The sequence below is a fragment of the Hyperolius riggenbachi genome, chromosome 3 (genome assembly GCF_040937935.1).
Source record: "Hyperolius riggenbachi isolate aHypRig1 chromosome 3, aHypRig1.pri, whole genome shotgun sequence".
Classification (NCBI taxonomy): Eukaryota; Metazoa; Chordata; class Amphibia; order Anura; family Hyperoliidae; genus Hyperolius; species Hyperolius riggenbachi.
The window spans coordinates 429,153,804-429,160,039 of NC_090648.1; positions in this window are offsets into that span (position 1 = coordinate 429,153,804).

Sequence of the window (6,236 nt, forward strand, 5' to 3'; positions counted from 1 at the left end):
ATTATTTCCATTGAGGTAGCACAGTGATTATAACGGAGATTTTCTGCAAGTTAAAAAAAGCTGCCAATTTCTATGCTTTCCAAACAAGGTAAGTCATGATGTCACACTGATCATTACCTTTTAGTATGTTTGTGCAAGGCAAAACAATATCCACTAAAGAGGCCTGATGATTCCATTATGTGCTAACTGTGCCTGTGCTGTCCTGGATTGGTGAGGCGCTTCAGGGAACAGAACCTTTACCATTAGCATGTGAGAACCAGGGGTAGTTCTGATGGGTTTAGGGAGTACTTCTGTTAGTACAAGTAAAATCCTGATATAAGTTTACAGCTTCATAAATGTAATATTTCATATATCTTGGTAAAGCTTTGTACGCATATGAGGACTGTCACCCACTAGCGGTGTCTATGCGCAGTTAGAGAGAGGAAACACCAGCACTCTTGGCTATGTATGCAGTAGACTGAACTGTGCTCCTGAGACATTTCCTGCCTGCAGCATAATCCATAATCCCCAAATCAATAAAAATAATAAAATCATCTTAAGGATGCTCAAGCCGATAAAGAAAATACTGTATATATGCAGAGATGGGTTAATTGGGGACCGCTGATAGTAAATCCTACACCGAACTTGTGGCTGTCTAAGCCTGATGCGGCGTAGGATTTACGCCACCTGCCATTTCGAGGAGCCATTTCGATTGGCTCCTCATCACGTGATCACTACGATTGCCATAGGATCTTAGTGATCACTGTTGGCAGCGGCAGTATGAGGGGAAGAAGAGAACAGGGACTCACCTTCCTGACGTTCCCTGGCGATCCCCTCTGCTCTGGCCGGCATCCCCACTCGCTCTGCATTAAGTGACGGGTGCCGGTTTCATGACGTCATCAAGCCGTGACCCAGAACTTAACGGCCAGAGCGAAGGGGGCTAGAGCTGCTCATCGCTGGAGCCTGGGAGGTGAGTAAAGGCTGCTGGCAATACGGGGGACACTTGGACACACTGGGGACACCATGCCCAGCTAGCCATACTAGGGATCCAGCTGCCTGACCCCCCCAAATGCGCCCCCCCCCACATGTAACTGGTCATTAAGGGGGGTTAGGCAGCCGGTCCCCAAAGGGTTAAGATGTAATGAGGCCATAGGCAAGGTAGTAGATTTGGGGCACCCTTGAGGTCCTTTTGGTAAGCTGAAGTGGAGAGAGGTCAAAGTAGGTGGTAGGTGAGCCCCTTAATGTAAATATATATTGCAAACACTACATATATATGTATCACAGCAGAATTGTAACTGGACTCAGTAGTAAAGCAAAGTCAGTGACCTGATAGCTATAACAGACACTGGACAACTGACAGAGCAGGACTTAAATACCTGTGGGAAGAGCAAGCACGCCCCTGACCCTCCAGCGAATCAGAGGCTTCCTTAGAGTCAGTTGACCGCTGTGTCAGCTGACCAGCCTCACACACGTTTCCTCAGCCTATAAAGGATGTCACGAGCTGTGCACCCTCACCCAGGGTCTTGGGTGGAAGCGCGGCGCCAGCTCACAGTCACAGGGGATGCCACCAGACAATGCGGAAGTACGTGGCTGCCCGGAGCTGTCAGCAGCCGCATCCGTGAGTTTTATTACATTACCCTCCCCTCGAGGTGTGGCCTCCGGACACTCCCTGCCTGGCTTATCAGGATGATGGAAATTAAATTCCTGAATTAATTCATCAGTATGAATTTGTCGTGCAGGAATCCAACTTCTTTCTTCTGGACTATAACCTTTCTAATCAACCAAATACTGTAAGGAATTGCAAAACTTCAGAGAATCAAGAATTCTCTCTATTTCATACTCAGGTTCCCCATCCACCTCAATCAGAGGAGGTGGACTACAAGATGAAACATTGACTGCCGGTTTTAACAAAGAGACATGAAATGATCCCACTCGTCTCATGGAGAGAGGCAAAGTCACCCGATATATACTACATCATTAATCTTTTCAGCCACAGGAAAAGGACCAATGTATTTTGGACCCAGCTTAACAGACGGCTGACAAAGAGAAATGTTGCGAGTGGAAACCCAAACAAGATCTCCTGCTGAAAATTAATATTCTGGAGATTGATGGAAATCAGCATAAAGTTTTTGCTAAGATACTGCTTTTTCTAAATTCTCTCTGACCTGAGCCCAAACTGTCTGCATATGAGAGATCCATTCTTCTAAAACCAGGTGAGAAGAATGAGAACTGGAGGAGGTGGACTTAGGACTCCGACCCGTGACTACCTGGAATGGCGACTGTTAAATGTGGGATTTGTTGTTTAAAAACAAAGTCTTTTGGAGACCAGAGTAAATCATTTAAAAATATGTGGTTGTTTAATTAAGCATTACTGATTTCCATTTATATTTGAAAGTCAATAAGGTACACTTCTTACTTACATCAAAAACAGTTACAAATTGAATTGCTGAGTAATCTGTAGGTATATTAAGGAAAGGCCTATTGTTCTGGCTTGCTTGTTTGCATGTGTGTGGATGTGAAAGGCTGAAAGAAGAATGAATGTCTGAATGCCCCATCCTTCCCGCCTAAGCTTTTACATACGGAAGGGGATGGTCCCACAATATAACATCTGTGATTGGTCTGATCAAATAATGCTATAGTTTCTATTGGTCGACTACTGAATCTAGCTGTTTCAGTTAACTCCTCATTTATCCCAGAGAAAGCACATGTTCCATTGAAACTAGACTTAGCAATCTTCTGGTATGCCTTGGCCAGAGATAATGAAAAACATCTGTTTGACCATAGCTTCTTATTCCACTATGGGGGGTGGCTAACATATACATTCCCAGCGAGGGGGGTAGTTCACAGACATCTTGGACAAAGTCTTATGTTACAATTCCCACTACAGCCTTGTTCCTCTATCCTAGACAATGAACAGAACATTCTGTTGAAATGTAGCAATGACAAAACCCTCACTAAAAACCTTTCAATCCAAACATTTTCAAATGAGAGAATATATTTCAACCAGATTTAACAATACGACATATAGATTAATTGATTGGATCCATAATCAATTAAACCTCATCAAAATATATATTTCAGCGACAGTTTGGTGGAAGAACTGGGAAGATTGTTAAAAGCAAATTCTGCGAATGGCAAAAACTTAAGCCAAGTCTCCTGACGGTCAGACACAAAACACCTGAGATACTGTTCTAAGGACTGATTAGTCCTTTCCACCTTTTCCGTCTGACTGTTGGTCTCAGGATGAAAACCTGAAAACCTGTTGGTCTCAGGATGAAAACCTGATGGAAACCCCAAACGAGAACAAAATGATCGCCAGAATCAAGAGACAAACTGAACTCCCCAGTCAGGCACGATGTTCTCTGGAATACTATGTAATCGAACAATATGCTCAATAAATAATTCTGCCAACTTCTTCTCAGAAGGCAATTTACATAAAGGGACAAAATGGGCCATCTTACTGAATCGGTCCACCACTACCCAAATGACACTCATACCACCGGAAGAAGGCAAATCTACTACAAAATCCATAGTAATATGTATCCAGGGGACCTGGGGTATAAGCAAAGGCATCAGATTCCCTCTAGGGGCGCTCCTAGAGACCTTACTTCTGGCACAAATTTTGCATTCACCAACAAAGAGTTTACAGTCTCTCCTCATATTTGGCCACCAAACATGACAAGCCAATAGTTCCAGAGTTTTAGTCTCGCCAGGATGTCCTGTCAGTTTGGTATCATGGAATTGATGGAAGTACCTGTAGACATAGATGAATCGGTATGTAATATACATTCGACGGTTTCCCAGGTGGACAATTTTCCTGAAAAGAGGACAATAATTCAGGCAAATCTAAGGAATTCTGAGTGTCTGTAGCAGCGACCACACAATGTTTGGGAATTATAGGAACTGGCGCCTCAGGTTGCGAAACCTCTGAATCAAAACATCTGGATAGAGATAGAGCATCAGCCTTTACATTTTTACTTCCCGGCCTGTAAGTTATAGTAAAATTGAAACGTGAAAAAAATAATGCCCATCGAGCCTGTCTGGAATTGAGTCTCTTTGCTTTTTCCACATACTCTAGGTTCTTATGATCAGTCTACACAGTGACAGGATGTTCAGCACCCTCCAACCAATGCCTCCATTTCTCAAAAGCCATCTTAACTGCCAAGAGTTCCCTGTTTCCTATATCATAGTTATGTTCCGCTGGCAAAAACTTTTTAGAAAAGAAAGCACAAGGGTGCAAACGTTCAGGCTGACCTGAATACTGAGAAAGAACTGCCCCAACTCCTACTTCAGAGGCATCAACTTCTACGCAGAACGATAATGCGACATTGGGATGCATCAAGATGGGGGCAGAGCAAAAAGCCGTTTTCAAAGTAGCAAAGACTTTGCAGGCCGAAGATGGCCAATTAGAAGGATCGGCCCCTTTTTTTGTGAGATCTGTCAATGGTGCCACCAGAGTAGAAAAATCCTTAATAAATTTTTTGTAATAATTGGCAAAACCCAAAAAACGTTGCAATGCCTTAAGGTCTCCCGGCTGTTGCTACTCCAAAACTGCTGAAACTTTCTTTTTGTCAATAGACAAACCAGAGTCTGAAATCACATATCCCAAGAAAGGTACCTCCGTAACCTCAAAAATATATTTCTCTAGTTTAGCAAATAATGAGTTTTCTCGTAACCTCAGAAGGACCCATTTCACATGATGTTCTGACAAGGACTTGGAATAAACTAGAATATCATCCAAATAGACCACCACATATTTGCCCAGAACATCCCTAAATACATCGATGACAAAATCCTAGAAGACGGCTGGGGCATTACAAAGGCCGAAGGGCATCACGAGGTATTCATAATGCCCATCTTGAGTGTTAAAAGCCGTCTTCCATTCATCCACCTTTCGAATCCTGATCAAGTTATATGCTCCCCTCAGGTCTAACTTACTTTAGATCTTTGCTCCAGACACTTGAGAAAACAGATCATCAATAAGAGGAAGTGTATATCTGTGTTTTATAGTGATCTTGTTCAAACTTCTGTAGTCTATGCATGGACATAGTCCACCATCTTTTTTTTCTACAAAAAAAACCCTACCCCCGCTGGAGAAGTAGATGGTCGAATGAAACCTTTTTTAAGATTCTCTTTAATATAGTCTTTCATAGCCTGCTTCTCAGGACCAGAAAGACTATATAAATGTCCCTGCGAAGGCATAGTACCAGGCAACAAATCGATGGTGCAGTCATAGGATCTGTGTGGGGGTAACTTATCAGCAAACTGAGGAGAAAAAACATCAGCGAATGATGCATAATGACATGGTAATTTATCAGACGAGATCTCAACATTATGTAGTGGAATCTTCCTTAAACATTTTTCTGAGCACTGAGTCGACCAGTTAGTAAGCTGACCAGAACACCAATCAATACACGGATTGTGTGTCTGCAACCACGGAAGGCCTAAAACCAAGAGACTGGAGGGCATTCTGAGAATGAACAACTGAATTTTCTCAAAATGCAACACTCCAATCTGTAAAGACACTTCCGGCGTGATAGCAATAGACTGGCCACTTTGCAGAGGAGAGTCATCAATTGCTGCGACATAAAGCTTATTCTGTAAAGGCAAGGCTGGAATTCCCAAACTCGCAGCAAACTCAGAAATTGAATCAATAAAATTACCTGCTGCCCCAGAGTCAACAAAGGCTTGCGTAGGACTAGATTGATTATTCCAAAAAATATTAACTGGCGACAGTATCTTTTTTACTGAAAGGGGAAAAATCTGCTCGCCCAGGTCAGATTCCCCAACTACACCTAGGCGCTGCAGTTTTCGGTCTGCTTCTTTGCAGAACAATTTTGAACAAAATGCCCTTTCTCACCGCAATACATACATAATCCCTCATGCCGTCTCCTGAGTTTTTCAGAAGGGGATAGTTTAGAATACCCCAACTGCATTGGCTCTTCGCCAGAGGATGTAGTAGCACCCCCTGCACGTGAATTGGATGTGACAGGTATATGTGTTCTACCCTGGCGGCGATATCTGATTCGCCTGTCTATGCGAATGGCCAGAGCCTCCTCCAAAGTCTTGGGTTCAGTGTGGCTGACCAGACCATCGTTTACTGAATCTGCCAACCCTAATAAAATTGATTGAGGAGAGCAGCCTCCACCCCAGGTGGAGGAAACTGACCAGTATCGAAACTCAGCGGCATACTCTTCCGCAGTGTGATGACCCTGTCACAATTTGCAAAGTTTACGAGTTGCAGTGGATGATGCATC